Genomic DNA, 12,410 nt, shown 5'->3' on the forward strand with positions numbered 1-12,410 from the left:
AACACAGTTAGCAAAGTGTCTTTTTTGACCTTTTCCCTTTTGGGGGGTGATAATATATTGGTCATCCTGATACAGTTTGAAAACTGCGCTAACTCCCCGCTGATGTTAACACACACACAGAGAAATGCTTTTATTAACAGAGCTAAGCCTTGTTCACACAGTCACAAAGGTTGACCCATGAAGGTGCACGATGCAATTACTTGCCTCAGAATAAGAGCCTATCTCACATTTATCTGTTCCCAAGTGGGAAGGCAGTGCCAAAGCACACTGACTAAAACTGCAGAAACAATTCAGTTTTCAACTGGTTTCCAAGATTTTCCATGTTGTTAATGAACACAAGAACTGCTCAGGACTTAAAATCACAGTTGTTAAGGTACAAAAGAGGAGTGCTGAATGCCTGCAGGCTCAGGAGGCTAATGCCATACACCTCGATCACCCCAAGGTCCACTGCTATGCAGGAAGCCAAAAACACCATGGTGACTTCATGGCTCCATCAACGTCAAGGGCTTGGGCGACAATTCAATCTCCAAAACACAAAGCCCGTGAGCACACCCCAGCCTAAAACTACCTGTGCAATGCCCAGAAGCCTCCAATTATGTTCACAAAGCCATGTCATTTGAACGGTGTGTTGCCATGAGGCCAGAATGGAAAAACTTTTCCAGAGCAGGGGCTGGTCTGGCACTCCCCCGCCAGCCAGAGCAGCCCCAAGGCCACTTCCCGCAGATAACGGGGCTGCGGGGAAAGGTTATCACAAAAACAGCATGACAAACACAGGCTGGCTCCAGATCCCTGTACCTGGGAATTGCATCCAGTGCACAAACACAGCCTCCTCCTACGAGCCGGGTTAACCGGGAAAGCAGGCAGCAAGACGACAATCGCTGTCATTTCACTCCTACAAGCCTTCCTCCCTTTTCCCGCGACAGACAGCCCTACCTGGCCGCTTGCCCCGGCTAGCTGGGCTCAGGCTCAGGCTGTAGCCAGGCACAGCACGGAGTAGCCACGCTCTGCATTCCCTGGAAAGGGGAAAGGCCGCAGCGTGGCCGGGCAGTGCTGGCGCCGCAGGGCACAGACAGACCTCTGACCTTTAGCTGCGCAGTTCCCAGCGCCAGAGCCGCACACAGCTCGTCACAGCCCCTCCTCGGGCTTCCTGGCCCCGAGTCAGACTGTACAGCGGGGAAGGGAAGGGAAGGGGGCGGGAATCGCCTGCAATCAGAGAGAGTTTTAGCTCTCACGCCTGACCAGAACAAACTGGACAACGCTGCCCACGCTAACCAAGCAGGAAGCGTTGCAACAACTCGAGTTATTTACAAGTGTTTCTTTCCCTCCCTTGGATTGCAACTGGAAGTCAGTGTTTCAATACAGACTCACAGGCACGCTGGATCCGCTTTACATGGCAAAGGTATTTAAAATAGCAATGTACAACAACTACACCTGCTTGGCACTAATGGTATGATATTAATGAGAAACAGGCTCCTAGTAATATTCTGCCTTTGAAGAACACAAATGTTTCCTCCCCACTCTCTTCCCAATTCCCTTTTTCACCAAATAAAGGAAACAGTCAGATGGTTAACAAACACATTATTCTGTTGAGTGAAGCTTGCCTAAGCAATAAAAGGCCTGGAGTTTCTGAATCAAATCCTAAGACTGTTCAGAAAGACCTTCCTGAAGAGCAGTAATCTGCTCTTTCAGGAAGTTAGGAAAAGAGAAAGCCACTAGGGATAGTGGCAATCTGAACGCAGGAGTTTCCACTAAAGCAGGGACTTGTTCTGACTGAGCAGAATCCCTGGAAGAAGCAGAGCAATGTTTGCACAACAGACCTCACAGACAGAGCCACTGACAGTGCCGGGAAAGGGGAGGAAAGTGAACTGCACCATGGATTTGGGAGCCAAAAGAGAAAGGGCATGTCTCAAGCTAAACCTATCTGCTTTGGCAGTATTCCTGCAAAGATCACAAACTTGTTGTGATCACTAAATATAGCAGAGAAAAGCAATCTACTGCAAGTAGCTCTCTCCAGCAGTGCTCGCTGTTTTACGCGGGCAGGAGGAAAACACAAAAGCGAGATTTGTCAAGCAACTGGCAAATGAAGCTTGCCAAATTTGAAGGGTAAATTACAATTTAAATGATAGGTCCTAGCCTGGCAGCTGTGAATTCATCAGCTTCTCTCTCAAGCATGTCCAATCAAGGCTACAGCAATGCAAACTACTACTCTTCTCCAGCACACCTCTCCTCTGACTTGGAGGGGCTGCCTCCCCAAAAAATGAGGTTTTCACATCCCTTTAATTCTTCCATCTGAAAATTCCCTTCAAAGTGCTAGTTCAGGGTCTTGTTTGTTTGTTTTAGGCCTTCTGTCCCACATACTTCAAGGTCTGTGGGCAGAGTAGCCTTTCTACAAGCACAGTGTGCACATTTGCATGCCTGTGCTGGTTTTGCACATATGAAAGGGGCTCCTTGACGGTGGCATCTCACACACTGACAGTGCAGGACCTTCTCCACTAAGAAAAGCACTTTCCTTGACCACTTTAGACAAAATATCTTTCTCTTTGCTTTTAAAGAATTAGCTGCTTTAGGGGAAAGGAAAAAGAAAACCACAAACCTAAATCTCTGATTTATAGCATCTTTTAAGCCTGTAGAGTAACTTTTTGTGAGCAGTGAAAACCAGGCCAAACACTGTTATTCCTGTCAGTGCTGATGCCAGAGAGGACCAAACAGCCAAAGGGCTCATAGACAACCCAAGAGGAAGAACTTGGTGTTGCACAGTAACCTGCTAGAACAAACTGTTCTCGCTATACAAAATATAAAAATAAAATACAGGTGCAATTGCAAAGCCAAGTACTCCAAATTAGAAATAGCCCAGATTAAAGAATGCCTTACTTATATCATGCATTCCACTTCTGCACACTCAGGGTGACAAGAGTCTTCCCATCCAAGTCTGAATCACGGGATGTCCAGGCTGCTTTCTTTGAGAATCAGGATTTCTTACAACGCAAGCAAACCAGGATGGATGCCCGTGAACCCTGTGCATCTCCCTCGCTGAAAGGCACCAGCACTACTGACACAAAAGTTTCTTACAGACAAGTCCAGTCAAGCAGCAGAGCCTGTGTTGCGTAAGCAGAGCTGCCACACCATCCTGTCTGAGGCCAGGCAGCACAGCCGAGGCCAAGCAGGTGAGGCAAGACATGAACCAACCCCAGCCCGAGCCAACTCCAGCCCACCGAGGCGTTTCTGTACAGTTTTTAGGGACACACCTCTCAGAGTCACCGTCCAGAACGAAACCCCAGCAGGGAGATAGTGTGTGATCACCAACACAAGCCCTTGGAACAGGATATGCTTCAATTTCCTCACAATCCACACACCGGCTTTCGGTACAGTGAACTCCTGGACTGGCTTCTTGCAGAATTTTTGCAAGAAGAAACACGCTCAGAGTCACCTCTGAGCTTTGCAAAGGTGATGCCTTCACTCACCAACATTATCTGTAAGTCCATTCCAAGGCTACCTACAGCACCAGGAAGGCACAACTGCTCTGCAGGAACAGTGTTTGCTCACACTAAACTGCACAGATAGCCACTTCCACCCCTCAGGAACTCCTGAGGTGACCTGGACATGTAATTGGGAAGAAAATCCAGACTCTTCACTTCTCCAAAATGAAGCCAGCCCTGCTCTTGATTCCCTCCTACAATAACAAGCTCTGCTTTCTCCATCCCAGGGGTATTTCATCACCAACATTCCACCCAGTTTTGCATAAGAAGCAACACTGCAAACAGTTTATCATACACTCTTTTTCTTTTAAAAAAAACCAAGAAAACCCACCAAATAACCCTAAACCTGTCAGCCTGCTGTGAAACTGCTTGTTACAGTCTGAGCAGTTGATGAAGCAGGATGACAATGCCAGGAAATACCTGGAATTGATCTTCAAAGTTTATTTTTGGAGACTGGCTTTTCTCCCAGCTCTTATTTAATAATTTGCTCTTTCCCTTTCCCCAGTTGTTCTCTCTGGGATCAAATTGCAATCTGTTTCACCTCCTGGAGCTCACCCACAGACCCCCTAAGAAGAACTTTAGGACTCAAATCCTGGCTCAGACAGTAAGTTCTTTCTATTTCATGGCTATCATATTCTTTCTCATGCATCAAGAAAGATAGGAGAATGCTCTGGTATTTGTCTAGATTCAGACATGCACAGGATCCATTTAACACTCAGTACCTGCCTGTGCTTTATATCTCAGCTACACAAGCAAATTTCTTCAGCAAAGTCTCTCCCTCGACATTTAGCTCATTTAGCAAAAGAAGTCTTTCTTCTGTGAACTAGTTCTCCACACAGGAGGAATTTTATCCTTAGCCTACCTGGTTTACCAGCACAGAGAGGCTTTTGCTACAAGAGCTGGTGATTTCTTCTCCAGACTGCTAAATAACATCAACACCTCAGAGGTGACCAGCATGTGGCTCCCTGGATGGCTACAAAACCCCCTGAGGTTTTGTAGATTTATCTATTTAGATTTATCTATTTAGATTTATCTATTGCACAGTGTGGGATGTGTCTGTTTAAAGAGTTTCCACACATCACTCAACCACCAGGGAATCACCACAGGTGCTGTCCTGGGCCACAAGAAGACTGAACTGTTGCACATCTACCCCAAGGTTTAGCTGCTTGTGCCTGAGAGCCCATGCACAGTCACCCACAGCAGCCTCGTGGATGCACAATAATTCAGCATCGTGCCTGAACTATGGATTTTTGCAAGGCAAAGGACAGGGAAAGAGGGATGAGCCTACATAATTTTGCAAAAGGTTTCCAGCCAAAGGAAGTGAGTACCTACCGGGTGCTGTCCACCACAGAGAGCCAGCGCCAGTTTCGCCCCCGGGAGTGCAGCAGATTGCAAGGCAGCTGCGAGGAGCTCAGGCAGGGGAAGAAGCACACCCCTGGGAGCCCAGTGTCCTCATTGCTTCCACCTCTGCCACTAACCTGATGTGCGACCTTGAAAACGCCACTCTGCAAATCCCCTTCGGCCTCTTATTTATAGCAGATTGTCAGGTCCAGCCTGAAGCTTATCTGAGTCCAGGGACTGACCAGGGGAGGAGGGTGGATTTAAACTGGACATTGCTGTCTGCTCCTCAGCCTCAGGTACAGCCAAATACCTTACGCTGCACAACCAACACCGAGTCTGGTGGAAATGAGGACACTCAGAGCCCTCCTAGATGCTCTGCTGGGACATGAGACACTTTGGCAGAGATTCAGCTCTCCTGACACTAAACAGCCACGGGAGCAATACCCCTGTAAGTGCTCATTGTTTGAGCTCAGCAGAAACAATGGAGAGGAACAGGCACTTTTAGGGCAGTTTGTCCAATGTATTTTTAGATGTCCAACTCAGTGTGGATGAATCATGGCTCAAAAGTGTGTGCTCCTCTCCAGTGACTATGAAAGGAGTCTGGAGAACTGCCTTTCATGCAGATAGTTATGTTATACAGATTGGCAAGATGAATTTTGCCCTTTTAGCATGGGGGAAAGGAAGGAAACAAAGCAGCACCCCCTCAGGTTACACTGAAGTGAGAACACCCTCCAAGTGCTCTGTGCTTCCCTCCCCAATTGGGTTACTAGATGATACACAACCACCTTCACCTTTGGGCTTGGCTATGCTAGAAGAATTTCATTCAGTTATTGAACTTGAGTATTTCACCAAATATTCCTGCAAGCAGAGCTGCACATTGCTCACAGTACAAGAGCCTCCAAGAAGCCGGACACGCTTCTAGTTTGGCAACTTTCATTCCCTTCCCTGCATCACTGAGGTGGTTATTAACAACACAAACCCACACAACACAGAGGTCTCTAATGGAAATTGAACAGAACCCATTTCTGAAGTGTCTTTACAACCACTTCATGGATGGATGGATGTACACAGGCTGTGTCACAGACCAAGGCGTGTCCAGTGTGTTCATTCCCCTCTCTGCGTCACCCTTTTGCTCCAGCGTTCACCAACTTCTGGTCTTTTTGCTGGCAGCCAACAGGCCAGAAGATTCAGAAAACAGAACTTTTTCCCGCAAACCCCACATTTCTGCCTCCTCCCTACACTTCCATGTAAGTAATTACAAATGCTTTGTTTTCCATCTTAATTGTCATTTCCTTTGATAGAACTTGCAGCCTAAGTCTTAATGCTCAGATAACTAATGCCATTCTTTTCTCTTCTTACTCAGCCCTGGTCACACACATTGCTTGTACCAGGGTCAGCAGTTCCTTAAACACCTCATGAGCCAATCTGTGCAGCCGCATTGTGCAGGGAGTTATCAGCAGGCTGCAGGAAGGATAGAAAGCAAACATGCCTCCCTACAAAACCAAAGTTATGTCCAGAGTCAAAGCTCTGCCCCATTTCCCCTCCTGTGGGGAGATAACAGCGTGTTCTGCACCAGCCCTTTCTCTCAGAGCTTTCTGCTGTGCACACAGGTGGGCTAAACAGAAGTTTTATCACCACTCCCTCTTCTGTCCCTGTCCTGGTACCTCTGCATCTCCACAGAAGCAGATTGTTCCATCTCCTGCTGTGAATACTGTGATTTAGGTGATCTACAGAGGTTGTCTTCTTTGTACCCTCACCAACATCAGGAACTGTGTGTGATCCATAAAGGTGGCAGGAAGCTGGCCAGTGTTTGTTCAGTGACACTATTTAGTCTTCCCATCTCTACTCTGCAATCCTTTTGCAAAGAAAATGCTCCAAACATGAGAGGTCTGTACCCTCTCAGCATTATCCCAAGCCAAAATACATTCATCCTTCACAGGGATTACTTGCTACTGGCACCCTTCATGGTCTGTAGGATGCAAGTCCTTACCAGGAAGGGTAATGCAGCTCAATTCAGGTCCTACGGGGTAACACACTGTAAATTTTTTGATTCACAGTCTAGTAGCTGCAGATTCTACTGCAGGTATAACCTCCTGCTCCTCCTGCAGGAACTGTATGTTGGCATGGAGAGAGCGGGGTGAACATCACCCGTCCCTTAACATGGATATACCACTTGTACTTCCATACATTTACACTCCTGACCAATTCATCCACACCAGCTGAAGTAAAAAACCCCCCCTGACCCAAGTCAGGTCTTGATTCCCCCCTCTGGGGAGCACAGATGGCAAAAATCAGATCAACGTGATCTACATGGCCACCTCTGCCTCAGTTACAGGAGTCCCCCACACAAACCATCCAGCAGTAAAATTCAGCAAGAAAAGATTAAGTGAGAGGTGTATGAAATGTCACCTTCCCTTTAATCACAGCTTATGGATCCATCCCAAAGCGTTACTCATACAGTGCTCCACACTCCATATTGCGTATAATCCCACTGCCTAATCCAACTACTTGTTCAAACAGGCATGTTGCTAGGAGTGGGTCCTTGCCATCAGTGGCAGCATTCCTTCAAGACCACGTCCTCTCCCACATCTAGAAGCACCATGACAGCTCAGAAAAACCTGCAGGAAAGGTAGAGCAAGCGTGGTGCACACACAGCTCATCCCTTCAACAGGACACAGCCCATGGCCATCCTCTCCCACACTGCCAGATCTTGTTGGGGAAACACTTCATTTGTGGTAAGCAACAGATAAGCATCTCTGCACCAACACAGAAAAAGCATCTCAGCTGGTAGACTTTGAAAACTGGTATTTATTGAGCCTCAGGGAAGAAAATAAATTGGCTAAATGGGCTGAAAGGCACAGCTTCACTAGGAAGAGCTTGGATTGTCTCTTTGCGTCTTCCGGCACAAACCCGGCCATTGAGAGCCCAGATCTAAAACAGAGCCGCAGTTGCTAAGAAAACAGCGCTGCAAACAGATGTCAGGAGATGATTCACGGAGTAAGGGCATATCCCTGTACTACAGATAAACCAAAATGAATGAGGCTCTTTATACCTGATCTCCCAAGCTGGGCTTCTTCATACCCGCTTTGGGACTTTTTCTTTAGTTCCTTTCTATATTCAGATGCTGAGGAAACTGAGCAGAGCCAAACTCACTGTTTATGGAATAATTATTGTAAAGGGGTTTTACAATGTGCATAACGAACTCAATAAATGGGCTAAACTGTGGCCCATTTTTCCCCTGAAACAAAGCAAATTCCTCCCAAAACATAAAGCAACCTTTCCCAAAAACGTATCACAACGCACAGATAAAACTGTAGTAAAACGCACAGATAAAAACTGCAAAGGAACAAACAGTAACTGGTTGGGGCTTTTTTTCTTACTTTCTCTTTCACCATAAAACTTAAAATTAGCAGCTAGGGAGATAAAGCATTTTCAAGCTATTAGATCATTAGCCAGCAATGCATGCCGCTCCTTGACTCACTTCATTGCGTCTGCGCTTAAAATCTTTGCCTGACAAATAAATGAAAAATAGCTGGCACACTACAGGACTGGTCAAGTGCTACTGATACCAAGGAAATTCTCAGTTACTTTACTGAACTTTTAGTCAGATTTAATAGGAGAAAGATTAGCTCCTTTCTTAGAATATCCAGAATCATATAACATCCTGAGTTGGAAGGAACCCCCAAGGAGCATCAAAGTACAGTTCCTTTGCCCCTCTAAAACCACCATGCTCAAATCTTAGCATTGTATGATACCAGTGGTACTTAGCTTCCTGAGGGTATTTGTAAGTGTGCTGGTTTGGACAGTAAGGAATTGTTTAAGTAAAGGAACTTTAATACATGTTTCTATAGACAACTCAGGTAAAAAGGCAATTATCATTCATTACCATTCATTAGGAAGAAGGGAAGAATGAACATTAATTTATACACTTCTGAATAGGGTGTTTGTACAGCATTTCACATGAGGGGGGTGCAAACATTGCCACTGCATACATCAGTACAGGGTGATACGTTATTGTGGTCACTGCCCATCCCTCTCTCTTCAACTCATCCCCACTGCCACCACCTGCAGTTGGCCAGGGCTTCCTCTGCCTTGCCACCTCCCCTGTCGCTCCACACCACCCCACCCTCTCTTGCTATGACATGCTGCCTTCTGCCTTGGAAATCAATTATTTAGGCTGCCCTGATTTCAGCTTGAGGTGGCCGTGTGTGCAGATACTGTTATTGTGAGCAGAGTTAACAGCTGCCACGGTGCTCCTTCTCAGAGCTATCAAGCCACCCCAGAAGTGGCTGAAGACCATGACACAGCTAACCAGGCGCCAGCAGCCGCGCGTGTCCCTCCTGCAGGAATTGCATTTCACATAGAGAGGTAAACAGACGTGCCCGCCAAGCTGCAGCTCTGTTCACTTGGTCAGCAGCCACAACAACGAGCCAGGACCCTCCACGTGGCACTTACGGCTTTGTCTGTCTGTCCTGTGACAGGAGATCACCCTGCAAGCTGAGAGGGAGGAAAACATAGGAACGACAAGAAAAAGGAGGACAGGCAGGACACAGGGAAAGAGGGAAGCAGAGGCATGAGGAGCACACAGCCACAACCATGACAAAGACTGTGAGAAACTCTAAAAACAAACTTGCTCAAAGTTTTCTCTCTGTAGATTCTGAGTAACTTGAGGAGGATGCACCTGCTCTACTTCCTGATGCCTCCAGCAGCTCCCAGGAGAAATAGAGAAGAAGAACAATTCAGTTTTGGAGTGACAGGGATAAGACTGAGCCCAGGTTTAGTTGTGGAGGTGAAAGGAGGACAAGGAGCCTTCCCTTAAATCCACGCACACACACAGAGCACCTGACACTAAATCAGTACCAAGTTACAGACAGGAAGACGGGCTGGAATAACACAGATCCGTAACAACTGCTCCGAGAGGAAGCAGGCGGCTGCCAGGAGCCCTGGAAAGATGGGAGGAAGGGAGGGAAGGCAGGAGGGAGGGTAGCAGCGAGGCGGGAAAGAGAAAGGAGCCCATGTGCAGCGGGAAGCACAGAGCGCGCAAGTCCTCAGCGGGCAGCGCTTCACCCAGGGCAGCGGCACAGGCAATAAAACGCAGCGGAGGGAGAATGCCGATGCCGCCTGCGGCCCTCCCAGAAAAGCAGTCGCTCCCTTTTCCGAGAACTTTGCCTGAGTAAGTTTGCACCATCAGTTCCCAAACACACAACCCGAGAGATACCGACGTTCCCAGCGGTACCCACGCCTCCCCGGGGAAGCGCCGGTCACCTGCCCGCACCCCCTGCGCGCTCCCCCGCCCCGGGACGAGCCGGCCCCGGGACGAGCCGGCTCCGGCCGGAGCTCCTCCGGCACCGCGGCCCCCGCGCGGGGAGAGCAGGGCAGGACCGCGGGGGCGGGAGCTCGCTCCGAGCCCGCTCCGAGCCCGCTCCCGCCGCCGGCCGAGCCCGCCGCGCTCCCCCCGCGCAGCCCGGCGAACTCCCGCCGCTGCCCCGCCGCGGTGCTTTCCCCTTTTCCCCGGCCTTCGTAGCACTGGGAGAGGGGGGGACCCGCTCCAGGAGCGCGGTCTCTCCATCCGCGCCCCCCCGCGCAGCGATGTCCCGCGGGGGGCGCGGGCGGCGCCGAAGGTGCAGCCGGCACCGAGGGAACAAAGGCGGCGGCGGCGGCGGGGAACAAAGAGCGGCAGGTACCGGCGCGGCGGAGGGCGCGGGCAGCGGAGCGGGGCGGCGGCACCGGCGGGCCGGGGCAGGGGCTGGGGCCGGGGCCGGACCGGGCGGGCAGCGCCGCCGCTCCCGCACAAAGGCGCAGCCGGGCCGCGCCGCGCCGCAACTTCCCGCGGGCGGGTCCCGGCGGGACAGACTCACCGCGGGCGTAGTCCCGGCATCGGCGGCGGGCGCGAGTGGCGGTGGCGAGGGCGGGAGGGAGGAGAAGGAGGAGAAAGGACGGACCGGCCGCTCCCCGCCCCGGCCGCTGCCAGCGAGCGAGCGCGCTCCCTGCCCGCGGGCCGGAGGGCGGCGCGGCCGCGGCCCCCGCAGCCCGGCCGGCCCCGCCTCCCCCGCCGGGAGCGGCCCCGGGCCGGCCCCCGCCCGCGGGACACCCCGGCACGGCCGCGGTTCGTGCGGTGCCCGGCGAGAGGAGGGGATGGCTCCGGCTCCCCGCGCCCGCCTGTCCTCACCAGCCTTGGCTTTCGCGTGCGGGGTTTCCCGGTGTTTTCCCTCCCGGCGCTTACCGGGACGGCGCTGTTCATCCCGCCCCTCGGGAACAGCCGGGCAGGGCCCCAGGCGCGCTGTGTCCATGTGCTTCAGAGTAAGGGCTTGTGCTGGAAGTGAGAAGAGCTGTGTGTTGTAGGAACCGTTTTCTGCTCTGGGAAGGTTTGGGGTCACAGGTGATACAGAAAATGAAGTACTTCAGAGTTGTCACAGATCTGCAGCAACTCCAAATCAAATTTAGAAGATCGTTGGAGACCTCTCCAGTTTCTGCACAGCCTCCACAGCCCTCCCCAGGCTGAGCCCCCCTCACCTCAAGCACAGACCCCAGGCATGACCCATCTTCTCCTCTCTTCCAGATTCAGACTTTCCTCAAGTTTAGGGACAGCATCATCTGGCCATGCCCAGCCAGAACTCTGGAAGGCAGATGTGGGTCAGTTATGTGAACATAAGTTGGGGGTTTTTATAACTCAGAGGGGGATTTTTGGAGGAGGAAAAGGAAAGAATTCCTTAGATTTGTCCTATTTGAAATTGCATAGCTTTTGACTGTAGACTTCACAAAGTGAGAAGATACAAATAGGGATAGAGCTTTGCTTTACACACCCAGGGGTCAGCCAGCTATTCAAAGGAAATGTAACTTTCCAAAAGCCACCTCTTGCCAGTGTGGATACATTGGGCTTCTCCTCTGTCTGTGCTGGTAAAACATCAACCAACTTAAAAGAGAGAAGCCAGTGAGGTCCTGTGTTTGAAGGCTACAAAGCCAAATGTGTCAACTTACTCAAGCTTCTCTTTACACCCGCAGATCTGCCTAAAGAAACCCTGCAAGATTTGGAGCCCTGATTTTCTGTAAGGAAATTTTTCTTTTCCAGGCAAAAGTGGCTCCTGCACCTTTTTCAGTGGAATTTCAGCTGGAGCCTGAGAACTCAGTGACTTGCAGAAGCAACAATCAAAGCTGGCTACGACTTGACTGCCCTGCCTTGGCAAACACCTGGTCCAATTCATGTTTTGTTGCCATCCTGGCAACAAACCAACCCGTGATAGCTCTTTGTGTACTTTTTTTATTTGTTTTATTGAGGATTAATTAGTGTTTGTATAGTGACACAGCTGTCTTGTGCTTCATGGGCACAGGTGAAGGCAAAGGCCTTTGGGGCTATGCTGTGGTTTCCTAATTCCTGTGTTATGGCTACTGTAATGCATATCCTCAAGGTGAAACAAACATTTCTGACTGATTTATGACTTTTGACTGCCAGTTTTCAGTCTTGTACTAGAGGAAGGAGAGAAGAAGATGCAGTATCGAAACCAAGCTCCGCTACTTGAAGAGTTATTTCAGGTCCCCTGTGGATCACATGAGGCTCTTGCACAGGCTATGAAATTCACCAGATGAAGTCTCATG

The 12,410-nt window shown here is 50.0% G+C and overlaps 1 protein-coding gene across 4 annotated transcripts in view; it reads right to left on the minus strand.

Moving 5' to 3' along the window:
• Nucleotides 1-10,805, minus strand: part of SYNE2 (spectrin repeat containing nuclear envelope protein 2) — a 174,294-nt gene extending 163,489 nt beyond the window's left edge. For all 4 annotated transcript variants that reach the window (XR_014226546.1, XM_082284463.1, XM_082284462.1 and 1 more), the window contains exon 1: nucleotides 10,676-10,805. The gene's annotated coding sequence lies outside the window, so the exon portion shown is untranslated. The remainder of the gene's footprint in view (nucleotides 1-10,675) is intronic.
• Between the last annotated feature and the right edge of the window lie 1,605 nt (nucleotides 10,806-12,410).

This window comes from Coloeus monedula, assembly GCF_965178545.1.
Source record: "Coloeus monedula genome assembly, chromosome: 6".
Taxonomy (NCBI): Eukaryota; Metazoa; Chordata; class Aves; order Passeriformes; family Corvidae; genus Coloeus; species Coloeus monedula.